Source organism: Spermophilus citellus, assembly GCF_964194105.1.
Source record: "Spermophilus citellus genome assembly, chromosome: 9".
NCBI lineage: Eukaryota > Metazoa > Chordata > Mammalia > Rodentia > Sciuridae > Spermophilus > Spermophilus citellus.
This window is the reverse complement of record NC_138191.1, coordinates 108,180,613-108,193,822: the sequence shown is the minus strand read 5'-3', so window position 1 is coordinate 108,193,822 and position 13,210 is coordinate 108,180,613. Positions and strand designations below refer to the sequence as shown.

At 50.9% G+C, this 13,210-nt stretch overlaps 1 protein-coding gene across 2 annotated transcripts in view; it reads right to left on the bottom strand.

Annotated features, from left to right (window-relative positions):
- The window catches only part of HIVEP3 (HIVEP zinc finger 3), a 464,171-nt gene that overhangs the window by 113,713 nt on the left and 337,248 nt on the right, over positions 1-13,210 (bottom strand). The window contains exon 1 of one of the 2 annotated variants that reach the window (XM_081305083.1): positions 10,065-10,186. The exons of the other annotated variant lie outside the window; for it this stretch is intronic. The gene's annotated coding sequence lies outside the window, so the exon portion shown is untranslated. Of the gene's footprint in view, positions 1-10,064; positions 10,187-13,210 lie in introns of those variants that run through there. 2 annotated transcript variants of the gene reach the window in all.

The window sequence follows — 13,210 nt, the reverse complement described above, 5'->3', positions numbered from 1 at the left end:
AACTCTTGGACTTTTTCTGCATGCACATGGTATGACACTGAACATATCACACAGAAACCCTCTTCCAGTTCAGAAAAATGTTATTAATACCATGTCGGGCCCTGTAGGTTCCCTTCTTTATTTTTCAAATGGCCACAAAGGATCCCATGTGCACGTACACCACAAATAGTTTCAGCCCTGACACTGCTGGCCGGGCAGGGCATTCCAATTTGCCACAAGCCATGCTACAAGGGAATGACCCCGTACATAACCATCTTTGTGTGCATGCTTTTCTATAGCTGGAAACTGCTGGATTAAAGCAGGTATGTGCACTTACAATTTTCATTAATACCAATTTAGACTCTCTGGTGTCTTTGGCCCTTGTCAGCAAGAGATCTTCTCTATTTTTTTTTTTTACATTTTTGGTACTCACAGGCAAAATGCTCTCATTTTAATTTACAATCTCTTGTGTTCCATCAGTGAAAGCATTTGTCATATGTTTATGGGCTGTTTTTACCTCTTTGAACTACCTGTTCCTATTTTTTGCACACTTAAAAATTTTTGACTTTTTTTTTAAGTTAGTCCTAACCGTAGAATTCTTCATGAATGATAACAGACACGTCACTTTCTATGTGCCAGGCGCTATTCTAGGCTCCCCACCAACATCACACCACTGAACCAAAGCCCTGAGAGGTGGCAACAACAATCCATGTCTATAGCCAAGGAAATGGAGGCTCAAAGACTTGCAGTCACTTGTCTGAAGTCACACGCAGTAGGAGGAAGGGCAGGCCAGAGTCTGAAGGACTAGATGAACCAACCCCTTCATCCTCAAAGCAGTTGTTTCTGAAGCCTTCCCAGCCCCACCCCCAGCAAGTCATTTAATTTATAGAAAAAGAAAACTCTCCCTTATAACTTCCTTCTTTCATGAAATGGAATTGAACCCCCACCCCCATACACACACCTCTTACTAGGACACCGACATGCTCAGGGTGAGGAGCAACAAGAGTGAGGAGCAGGGTTTGGAGCAGGCAGGATTTGGAACGGGGCTGAGAACCAGGGAGGGGGAGTCTGAGGTGGGGACCCACTGGGAAGGGCCTTCAAGAGCAGGCCAGACAGTTGACAGGACGCTTCCTGCCAAAGGTTGGGACCAGAGACTCATCATCCAAAGGGTGTTCTCTTCGGGGCGTCTCCATTAGCCAGCATGCTGGTTGGTAAAGAGGGCCACCCGTAAGTGGCACAACCCACCTGTGGGTACTCGGTGCTGGGGGACCCTGTGTGAAAAGCCCCATTCCACAGAGGGCTTTTCAGTCTTTAGTGGAGCTTTTAAGTGAGGTTCTTTTTGAGCTCCTAAAACACCAGTGTCACATGTAGGTTTCTGGGTGGCAGACCTGCCACTAATTTGTCACATGAGCCCCTACCCTCATCACGATGAATGCCTGCAAGTCAGTACTTCTACCTTCCTGGAGCACCACACAGTGAAGGGGGAAGGATCATTTGCATGCCATTTGCCACTTTTCTTCTGAGAAAAAAAGAAATTAAGTTAACAAAATAGAAAAAAAAGTGAGAAACTGACAAGCTGAAGCTAACAGGCAGAAACAAGTTTTAGTTACTGTGCATTCACTTTATTCTTTTTAGCTTTGACCTCAAATAACTTCAGTGTTTCCCAAAATGCTTTGCTACTTACAAAGTAGGTAGTCCAGCTACTCACACTTATATGTGTATGTACACATACATATTCTCTGATCAATCAATCTTGGAAAATTGTACACGACACCACTTCTACAGACATATTCACAATGGTCACACTCTGTTTTGCAGATTTCTGATGCATGTTTGCATATTAAAGGCTCTGAGAAATCCTGCAGCATAAAGACCTTTAAACTTCCCCAAAGATACTTGGTTATAAGACTTTTATTTTCTCTTCATAACACATCTTTTCATCCACTTGCATTCTACCTAAGAAATGCTGCATTTTTTTTTTTTAATTTCACAAGGTCAGAGCTTACTTAAAATAAGAGCCCACTTTGGAATGGATATCCTACTCTTTCAAACTCTCCATGCCTAAATGTTGTAAATCGGCCCATGCTGATGGTTTCTTGCATAACTGAGCATCTTTGGCCTCTCCTGCATTTTAGGGAGACACCAATGCCCACATACCAAGATGAGGATATGTAGAGTGGCCATCAGCCCTCCAGAAACCATGGGGGACCTGGCTGCCCAGACAGGCTAAGCTGTGTGGCTCAGCAGTCGCCGGCTGAGCCTGGACCAGTCACTTTCTTTGGGTTCCATGATTTTCAGCCGGAGGGCCCCCAGAATCACTTGTTTTGTGAATGGGGAAATCAGGCCTCAAATATCAGAATCTTTTGGCCTCTGGTCTCTTTCCTTCATTCCCTGAGACACCCGTCTCTGGGCCTAAAGGTTTTCTATCATACAGAGAAATCAGATTACCTGTAAAGACCTCTTCAGCTCTCTCTGTCCTCACTACCTTTCCCCTCCTCCTTCCTAGGTACAATTCACAGTCACATCATGTAGCTCTACAAATAAAACTAGGTTTCCATCTGCCTGTTACGAGAGTAAGTGAAAATGATTCAGTGAACTTTCACCAAATGTACATGGCACTCTTCAGGTAGCCTAAAACAGAGGGCTGCCTGGTATACCTGAACTTCACCTGGGGGACGTTCCCCCAGGCATCTTAACATTCCTCCACCACTGGTTTCTCATTTTGCTCTTTCTCACATAGGCTACTCTAGGTGGCACACTTGGGGTGACTCGCAGAGATTCCATTACTTCATGACCCTGTATGGCTTTCCTGAGTAACCCTGAGGAAGCCAGGCAGTAGGAGTGTATGAGGATCCATTCATTCATTTTTAAATAAACTTTTCATTCTGGAGTAAGTTTAGATTGGCCTAAAAGTTGCACAGATAGAACAGAGACCCGGTGTATCCTCCACCCAGGTTCCTTTAAAGTTAAGATCTTATGCAAAAAAGGGAATATTTGTCAAGACAAAGAAATTAACATTAATACATGAATAGTGACTGAACTACAGACTCTATTTCTATTTTATGCTTTTTCTACTGATGCCTGTTTTCTGACCCAGGAGACAACCCAGGATACCACATGGTTATTTAGTCATCATGTCTCCTTAGTCTCTGGGTCAGTGTTGTCTTTAAGAAATCCGCACCCTCTCCACCCTTCTCTACTGCATGCAGGGTGGCATGTCCATTACTGTGTGGGTCCCAGCTGCCCTGTAGGGAGAAACAGTGTCTGATGGGCAGCAAGTCTGCACTTGGGGTCTACTCTGCCCCTGACTTGTGATAGGATCCTGGGATTGTCACTCCACATACATGGCTCTCAGATTCCTCACCCACAATGTGGCAATGATACCTTCTATCTCATTAGAGGGCTGAATGAGATGGCCTATGCGCACAGGCATTTGCAGATTTAAGGCTCTATCCAGTTGCTTATTATTATTATTATTATTATTATTATTATTATTAATGTTATTGTAACAATTATCATTAGGCAGATTCTGTCCTGTTTCCAAAACAGGACAACCTGGTCTGAGCTGTCTGGCTGAGCTGACTATTTTAGCTCCAAATGAGACATTTCTATAGATCTCCATGTACCCACAGAGAAAGAGAATCCTCCTTGAATTTGTTCAGTTCTACGTTCCTTCATGGCTATGCCGATCAGAGGTCTGACCACCTGACCGTCCTACACAGAAGAGGTCTGGGAAGGCCCCACCGCTGGCATTCTCTGACTTTCTCTATTTTTCTCCATGGCCCTTACCCTGTTTGACATGCTACATCTTCCCATGTTCCTTTGTTCATAGCTGCCTCCTTCCTGCTGCTGGTTTATAAGCCATGCGAGCACAGGGTGTCATCTGCTTTGAACACTACTGCACCCCAGTGCCTAGAACATCGCCTGACCCTTCTCGGGTGCTCACATGATTGAATGAGTGGCTGCAGTTTGACTCTGCAACCTCTTGCCTCCATCCCGGGAACTAGAACACAACTCTCCCTCCAAAACATACTGTTGAACTTAAATAAGAGACAGGCTATTCAGGAAGCAGGTGGCTCAGAGCCTTTTGGGTCTTTTTTTTTAAGGAAAAAGAAAGGGTCATGTTGTTGTTGTTGTTGTTTAATTCAATTCAATTCCATTAATGTCCCTTCTCCAGCCTCCTCTCTCATGAGTGGCAATGCCAATTAGAAACCACAGTCTCTTTCTTGTCCAGAGTCTGTCTGCTGGCCTCGCCACAATCAATTCCAACAGAGTCCAGGCTAGGAAGATCTGGTCAACTCCCTATACCCAGCCAGCCCACTTCGTTATTGGATTCACTTAGCACCTGCACATCAAAGGCCCACAACTTCTCAAAGCAGGAAGAAACCCAGGGGATCACACAGGCTGGCCTGCAGAGGAGGACACTGAAGTTCAGCGCAGGCTCAAGGGAATTGGCAAATAACACACAGCAACTTTGTGGCAGTCCCACAAAGAAGCCAGGACTCCCAGCTCTGCACCCTGCCCACATTCTCCCAGGGGCTGGAACCACTTACCCGGGCCCATCTTCCACTAAGCGGGGAGGTGGGTGGTGTGTGTGCTTATGACCTAGAGCTCCAATCTGACAATCTACCTACACCTGACAATCCCTAAGAACTTGAACTTGGGCAGCGAGGGGTCAAGATGACTCTCCTAAAACAGCAACATGTAAGAGAGCAGAGCTCAGAGCCAGACAGTACAGTCATGAGGTAGAACTGGTTCACAGCCAGTACTTCATATCATCATCTCATTTAACACTCCCAGTACCCTCCAGTGACAGTGTTATAACCACATTTAAGTAAGGAAAAAGAAATACAGAGAATTTTTAAAATGCAGCAAATCTGCATAGTAAGTAAGCATCAGAGTGAGTTCTACCTGGTAAGGAAGCCTTGTTCTCTCTGCTGACCACTCTATCAGAGGCTCAAAAACAGCACCCAGATAGGGTGGGGTCCTCAAAACAACAAAATCTTCGTCTGACAAGTAACTCAAAAGATCCCATCCTAGAGGTGAGCAAACAGACTGGAGAAGAAACGCATCTTGCCGGTGGCCCTGGGACCAGTGGGTGGTTGGATCTGCTGGAGTCTGAGCTTCCTGAGGAGGCAGACTTGCTCCCAGTGCTTACCCAGAGATAAGCGCAGGGAGGACTCAACCCGCCGCTGAATAAACTAATGAATGACAGTGGAAGGTGAGGAGCACCACTTCCAAGGCTCCCTCAAGCCAGGTATTTACCCCCAGCAGCCTCGTTCATTGACTTCAGGGCCAGGAGACCAGGCTGACGTAGGTGAGCACAAGCCCAGCAATGCCCTCCAAACTTCCCATCCCCCTCCCAAGCCCACAGAATGGTCAGAGGCATGGCAGATAATGCTGACCTGGGTCCCCAGTCAGCTCAGCTCTGCCATGGAGAGGCTGAGGAAGATGGCCGAGCTGGCTAGTCTTTGGCACTAGGACTAGTGATTATGACATGAAACGTCCCCTCCTCTCAAAAGGCGGCTGTTCAGAGCCAATTGGTCCATCTCCTGGACCCCTTCAGTAGCAATCAGCTCACAAATGCAAGTTTTATTATTATCATTCACTTTACATAAGAACAACGGAAACTTTCTGGTTTGCTCTTTATCTACTCTGTGCTGGGCACAAGTATCTAATACAACAACTACCATTGGTGGCTTCCTGTTATCCAAACTGCAGGTAGCATAAGCATTCCCACCTTAAAGACAGGGGAGCTGAGGTTCAGGAGAGGGAAAGCAACTTGGCCAAGGTCCCTGGCCAGAGAGCAGGAGATGCAAAGCAGGTCTGTGAAACTCCATTGTTCCTGCTGCTACCACGTGGCCACCATGAGCCTGGGACAAGAGCTAAGTTTGGATGGAAATAGAAGGCAGTCAGGAAGGCCCGCCTGATTTTCTCGGCATCCACCTCTCTGGGCTTCTCAGACCCAGTGGAACATCTAGCACCAGGACATTGCTGCATGTGCCCGGATGCCATCTCTAGAAACTCTGAATCAGATAGTGGGGGTGGAACTTGGAGCACTACTGTTAAAAGCCCTTAGGTGACAGTGATTGGCATCCCTGATTAAGAAGCCCCCCACTATCAAAGCTCAAGATCACTTTCTCACATTTATTCCCTCTCCTAGAAGATTCTAAAATGTTTCTTACGAATTTTTTTCATTGGTTTACAAAAGAACGTCATGCCTCAGAACCCTGGAACCTCACAACTCCAGGATCCTCTGCAAAACATAAGCTGATCATCCACAAAGGTGGTATGAAGGTTTGTTTTTATTAAACACGATGACAATTATTCCCAACAGTTGGATGTGGATATAAAGGACTCTGGAACTCAAAGTCCTGGGTTTCAGTCCTTGCATGGCGCTTCATGAGCTGTGCAACCTTAGGCTAACCAACTCAATTGCAATAGTTATTAAAAGCCTACTCTGTACTCAGGTCCCTGGGCTGGGAAACTGGGGTGACAGAATGAATGAGAACGTCACAGTGTGAACCAATGGTTACCAGGAACCACTCTATGGCAGGCTCTTGACAAGCATGTTCTTACTTCTTCCTGCCAAGAGCCTCAGGCAGTGGGCTCTCCTGCAGCGCAGGTTTGCAGTGGAGGAAGCAGGGATCCAGGGCAGTGAAGTGGCCTGGGTGAGCCTGCAGCAGTGTGTGGCAGTGGCTGAGCTCTCTCTGCCCCATCCCCCACCACCACCACACACACAACACACACACTTGGCAGATCAGTCCACAGAGTGAAGGGGATAATAGGAGAGAGTGCATTGCAGCCGATCAAGAACCGCACAGATGCATGACATCATGGTTATTAATAATGGAAGCAGTACAACCGATTCACCATCCCTCCAGATGGACCACCTGAGCTGTCTCAAACCTCGTGCAAACGGCATGGGATTCTGTAAGGGCAGAGTAGGGAGAGGCCCTGGGAGTCCAACCCTCTTCTCATTACCAGGCTGCGGGGTAGACCAAAAAAGACAGGATGGTGCTCAGAGACAGCAAGGGCAGCCCCCAAAGCCCAGGATGCACAGAGTCTGGCCTCAGTGATTGATCCAGGACAATAATTAGATCCCAGATCAAACACCAGAACATACCCCTCCAAAGGGTGCCGGCAAGGGATTCAGCAGTGGGTGATTGGCAAGTGTGGCCTCTCGGTGGTCCTTCAGCTCAGCAGGGCCTTCCTGCCGGCTGTTTTTCTGCCTAGAGTATTCTTTCCCCAAAGTTTTTCACAGCTGTCATATTTTCATTATTCACATCTCAGAACAAATGTCAGTTCCTCAGAGAAGTCGCCATGTTGCTTCCCTGTCCCTCCTGACCTTGCTCCTGACTCTCCTTCTGGCTGCCTCCTTGTTCAAGTTCCATTCGTATTCCTTACCTCTCTCCCCACGGAATGCAGGCTCCTTGAACAAAGGGATTAGCTAGTTTCCACTGCTGGGATTCCCAGAACGCTGCCTGGAGCCCCCAGGCCCTGGTGAACACGCTCAGCGCATCCCGCATCCCTCGGGAGGCTGGCCTGGGTCAGAGCCAAACTAGCAGCCAGTGGACACTCACTCACTCTGTCACTCATTCCGTAAATGCTTAAGGGACCTCTTCTCTGTGCTGGGGATTCTGCTAGGTCCTGGGGTCCTCGCCCTCACAGCTCTTTGACAGTTGATTCAAACAAACAGGACAGTAGACCCTAGAGCTATGGCTGTTCCTTCACATGCAACCAAACAAAAGCTGACCAGTACAGGCAAACCCGGCAAAAACTGGGAGAAACTGGGAGACAGCGAGGAAATGCAGCATAATTGGCCCTGCAAGGCCTCCCCATGTGCTTGGTGTTCCTCTTGGGGCGTTAGTGCAGGCACCCTGCCAACTCTGGGGACACGGGGACAAGGGAGTTCTCTGATGAGTGACTCTTGGCTGCAGCCTGGAACACAACAGGATGGATGTGAATGTGAGAGAGTGGGTGTAGGAACGGATGTGTGAGGGTAAGCAAGTGCACAGGATGAAGTGTGTGAGAGTGTGTAGGAGTGGGTGTGTGTGTAAATGAGTGTATGGGATCAGGCATGTAGGCAGGTGCATGTGAGTGTGTGTGCAATTGGAGGAGCACATCTGTGTGAAAACAGGTGTTTTGAGTATGTAGCAGTGCGCGATGAACACACATATGTGTGTGTTTGTGTATGTGTGTGTGTGTGTGTGTGTGGTGCCTGTGATACCATCACTGAGCTCCACACCACAAGTTCCACATCTGCTTGAATTTTATATTCTTAAGTCCCACAAATGACACACAGCAGGTACCTGATCATCACTTAATTGGTTCAATATAATAAATCATTTAAGTCTTTATGTTTTTCAAATATACTCTGAGTGGCCACATAAAGCAGAAAGATTAGTTCTAGGAGAAAAATTTCTCAACTTCTGGATATAATTCAATGAGGTAAGAGCACTGTATGAGGAGTCTGGGTTCTGGTCCCTGTTTTACCACTGGGTGATCTTGTGCCACCTCTTAACTAGGTGATCTCTGATGAGCCACTTACTGCTCTGAGCTTCTGCTTATTCACTAAAAGAGAGTAATTAGAACTTAGCTCTCCGAATTTGGTTGCAACCATACAACACCACACGATTTCTATGTGCAGCCCTTGAAGCACTATTTCCTCCAAGAGCAAGCCTGTGTAACTTGCAAAGGGTCTTAGTCCCTTTTCTTGAGAGAAATGCTGGATTTGACAAAATTAAATGAACAGTTCTTTTATTGCAGGACTTCTCAGAGCCTTTAATTTGCCAATGGATTGTAATTGGCCAGATGGATGATAAAGAGCTTGCAGAAATTGCCAGACTTACTCAAACAGGGAAACCTTTACTCGTGCAACAGCTTTCAGAACTAACATTCCATGGAACACACATTGGGAAATCTGCTAGCAGGCACAAAGGACACTTATTAATTCCCCCTTTTCTGCCAATGATAGAACAGAAATGGTGTTCTAAGTCACAGAACAGAGCTGTGACAAATGCCAGTCCAGAAACCATCCAAACCACAGCAAATGGCACATGCACAGGGCTTTGCATTTACAAAACATTTTTACCTATATGATCTCAATTCTCCCTGACAAGATATCTTGGAGGACAGATGATAAAATACAGCCTGAAAAAGATGAAGATCATTCAGATCTATGTGGAGCCACTAAGTGATAGACTCATACCTTGGTTCTACCAGTTTTTCCCTCTATGTCCTTGATCCAACTATCCACAAATGCTTTATTTTTTAAAGATAACAATTATGGCCACTACACAGAGACCCCTGCAAGAAGTCAAGGCTGACACCACCTGCACCTGTTCTGCAGCCACCACCAGTCCTGGGCAGACCCCAAGCACCCTGCACTGGATAAGGAGGTTAGAAATGCTCAGAGCACAGTCTGGAAACACCCAGGCAGTGAGGCCAGGAGTAGCTCCCTAAGTGCCATACCATACAGGTAGCTGTATCCAGTGCCAGGTGCCATTCTGCAAGGGGGAGGGGAGAGCCAGAGCAATGTTTCACTTACTCCCAATGAGCCCAAGGAGCCCAAGGCTCTTGGCTCTGAGTGTGAAACTGTGACAAGGCCTCCAGGGGGAAGCGTGGCTAGGGCTGCCAAACCCATTCAGTGATTACCTCGTGTGTGTGTGTGTGTGTGTGTGTGTGTGTGTGTGTGTGTCACACTATGGATGACAGAGCCAGGGGCGAGGGTCTGCACAGGACACAGGAAGCCGTGCATGTCAACCGCGGGTGGGGGCTGTACCCCGTGACAGAGAGACAGACAGAGACAGACAGAAACAGAAGTGTGTGGACACGGGAACGCTTGTGTCACCCTAGGGTGGTGACAGAAGTAGTGTCTGAGAAACGCTAAGCGCAGAGCGTGTGCACCCAGCAACCCCAGGCTGCTGAGAAGCCCCGGCTCCACGCACCAAGGGTCGGTGGAGTTGGTACCGACGCACCCAGCCCTGCTCCCACCCACCGGCCCCTCAGCCGCTCGCCCGCTCCACGCTGCCCGGCTCCGGGGCTGCCAGGCCGCGGCGGCGCGCGTGGCGCTCACAGCTTACCTGCGGGCGGCCGTAGCTCCGCGGCTCCGGGCTGGGCTGCGCCGCGCCGCGCTGCGCCGCGCTGGACTGGACTGCGCTGGGCTGCGCGCCCGGCCTCCGCGCGGCTCGGCAGCGCCCGCGCGCTCGGCTCCGCCCGGCTCGGCTCCGCCCGGCGGTGCCCCGGGCGCTCGCTGGCGGCCCACGCGGCGAGGGTGGGCGCGGGGCGGGCGGCGGGCGCAGCTCCGGGCCGCCCCGCGGCCGCTTGGAAGCTCCTTATTTGGGCAGTGATGTCAGGGGAAGTCGCAGGGGCCGGACCACCCACTTCTTTCCATTCACTCCCCAGAGTTTCCTGTCGCCGAGCTCGGGGACCCCGCCGTCTGCCGGGGGCGCCTCTCCCGCCCGCTCGGCCCTGTCTGCTCGGCCCCGCAGCCTGCCGCCCTGGGACGCCCTGTCGGCCGGGGTCACGGTGGGGCCGGGGCGCAGCGGGCGGCCGCGGGCGCAGGGGCTCCTCCTCTGGGGAATCCCCGGCTTTGGCGGCCGCCGGGAGGGTCTGCTCAGCGGCCTCCTCGGTGACAGGCCGTGTCACTCCGGGCGCCGCCCCTCCCTCCGCGCCCGCCCCGGCTTCAGCGCTGTCATTTCCTCCCGGGCCCTCGGGGAGGACCGTCAGGGAAGCCCCGGTGGCCACCGCCGGGGCCGTGCCGCTCGGCGCCACGCCTTGGTCGCACCGGGGCCGGGCGGGCGTCCATCACAGTCCCCAAAGTGCGCCGCTCCCGGCCCGCCTTCCTCCCAGGTGCCAGCCCCACTCCGGGAAGCCCGCGCCTACCCAGGCAGGAATCCGTTTTAATGAAGGCGGGCGGCGGGCCTGCCGGGGCCTCCCTGGGTTCAGGCCTGGGTGGGGGTGGGAGGCACCCCGGGACTTCCCAAAGGACTGACTTTACCAGAAGTTGCTGGATCCCAGGGCCTGGGCCTGAGTCACTCTGGTCTGTGCTCTGGCCAGCACCCAGCACGCTTTGAGCCATCCTGAGTCGGCCCCCAGCCAGCACAATAGCCAAGGGCTTCAGACTCATGGTGGTCTGTGGTTCACAGGTGCCTACCTACCTGAAACTCACACACTCAAGTGATTCCCAGTGGTCAGCCCTCTGCCACAGTAGAACCCAGGCTGACTCCATTTGGGAGAGTGACTCCAGGCACAGACTGCCTGTCCCAAAACAGTAGCAGGAGATTATGGGGGGAGGGGGTGGGGGAGCAAAGGACTGAAGTGAGGCAAGTGTCTAGGTTGCAAAATGTAAGGAGTCCCCTCCAGGTCAAGGACCCAGGAGGTCACTGTCCAGTATACTGACTAGGCTTCCAGCCTGTATGGAGGCTTCAGGCTCCTCTGACTCCAAAGTGGTGGATGCAAACTCACCTGGGCCCAAGGGACAGGGCTAATGGCCCTGGAGATTTCTGTGCTTTCATATACCAGCCTCTAGCAGAGCCACCAACTTCCCTCCAAAGTCAGGTCAGAACAAACAGACCCTGCCAAGACCACCAGCTTTAATGAGAGAAGCCCATTAAGTGGCACTACACTCCTAGGGCCTGGAGGAGGGAGTCATGGTTCCAGAGCTTGCAGGGACTGAAAGCAGGAGTGAGAGCAACTGGACATGGGTCTGCCCACTCACAACTGTACACTCCTCCACCCATTGCCAAGCCTCTCCATCTTGATCTCCCCCCCAATTTCCATCAGCTCTTCAGGCCCAATCCCAGCTCCGATTGAGTCATCTCCTTTCTGACAAAGCCCCAAAGGGAAGGACCACTCTTTTTGATGTAGCATGCAGGGCCACACTGACCAGCTGCATCTCCTGCAGCTCAGCCCGTTGGCACTTGGCCTAGTCCCTCCCCTCTCATACCACCTTGCAGCAATGTTCACTCCTGGGAGTTGTTGTGTGCCTTGGGGCTGTATCCTCCCGCTGCCCTCTCCTGCTGCCCTTCACACCTTCAAACAAACCTGCCCTTGATACAGGTCCTTCCCTTGAGTAAATCAATGGGAGGGGTGCCCCCTCGGACAAATCACTATAGCTGCTCCACTCCTGTCCTGTCCCTACTGTCCCTGTCCACTGTTTGGGCTAGAAATGGCTCCAGGCAGAGGAGGTGGTGCTTTGTTATGATGCACATGTATGCCCCGTGGGGTGACTTTCTGTCATTCCCACAAAGGCTCAGATGACAGCCTGAGCCTAGGTTGAGTGTCCCTCTAGCCTTTGAGGGATAACCCTGCCCCATGGACTCTCCTCTGCTGCCACAAGCAACCCCAATGGTTCTGTGCCTCTGCAGATGTGCTGTCTGCAAATTGCAGTCAGTTGGGAGGGATCTCCCCTCCCTCCAGACTGGGAACTAGAGGGAACTTTCCAACTTGATTTCTCTTCCCTTCTTGGACTGATTTTGCAAATGTTTAATAAGTGGATGAATGGTTCTAGGGGACAAATCCAAAGACAAACTAACCATGAGAGGAGCAGAATTATCCAGCTCAGAATTGTGGTGAGGCTCCAGGGTCCCTGGCTGGGGGCTGGGATGGAAGGTGGATTCTCAGCTAGGTTGGACTGACTGGATGCTTGGGGGTTGGGCCAAGGCACCTGGCCTGAGAAGGCATCCCTGAGAACGTAGGTTCCTTGAACTGCTCCTTTGTTTCAACTTTCTGTGGCTTGGGATTTGTCTTCCTTCTTATTTCCCTGGGAAAAACTCTTCTGCAGCCCCCAGGCAGCCCAGGACATGCCCTTGCCAACCCCTAAATAGGGTCCTTAACTGGCCACAGCAAGGAGGAAGGGAAAGGAAGAAGGAAAGTGCAACTCATTGAGCACCTTTTCTGTGCCATACACAGCCACTGACTCCCCTGGATCTGCCAAGCCACACAGGTCCCTCCAACTGTAGCCATCCTCCAGACCAGCAGTGACAGCTAGGGAGCCCTCACTAACTCCTTCCACAACCAGAGTCACCTGTCCAGGCCTCAAAACTCAGCCCCCATCCCAATTCTGGTGCTGAAAAGTTCTCCCTGGAGGCTAGAAGGTCTTCAGGAGTCTGGCCTCTGAGCTCTGGGATGCAAGCTGGGGACTCACTGCCTGAGCCTGACACTGCTCTGTGAGCCACCACTCCAACCCTGGAGCCTGGGGCACCTTTCCCACCCAGTAGTTGAATGG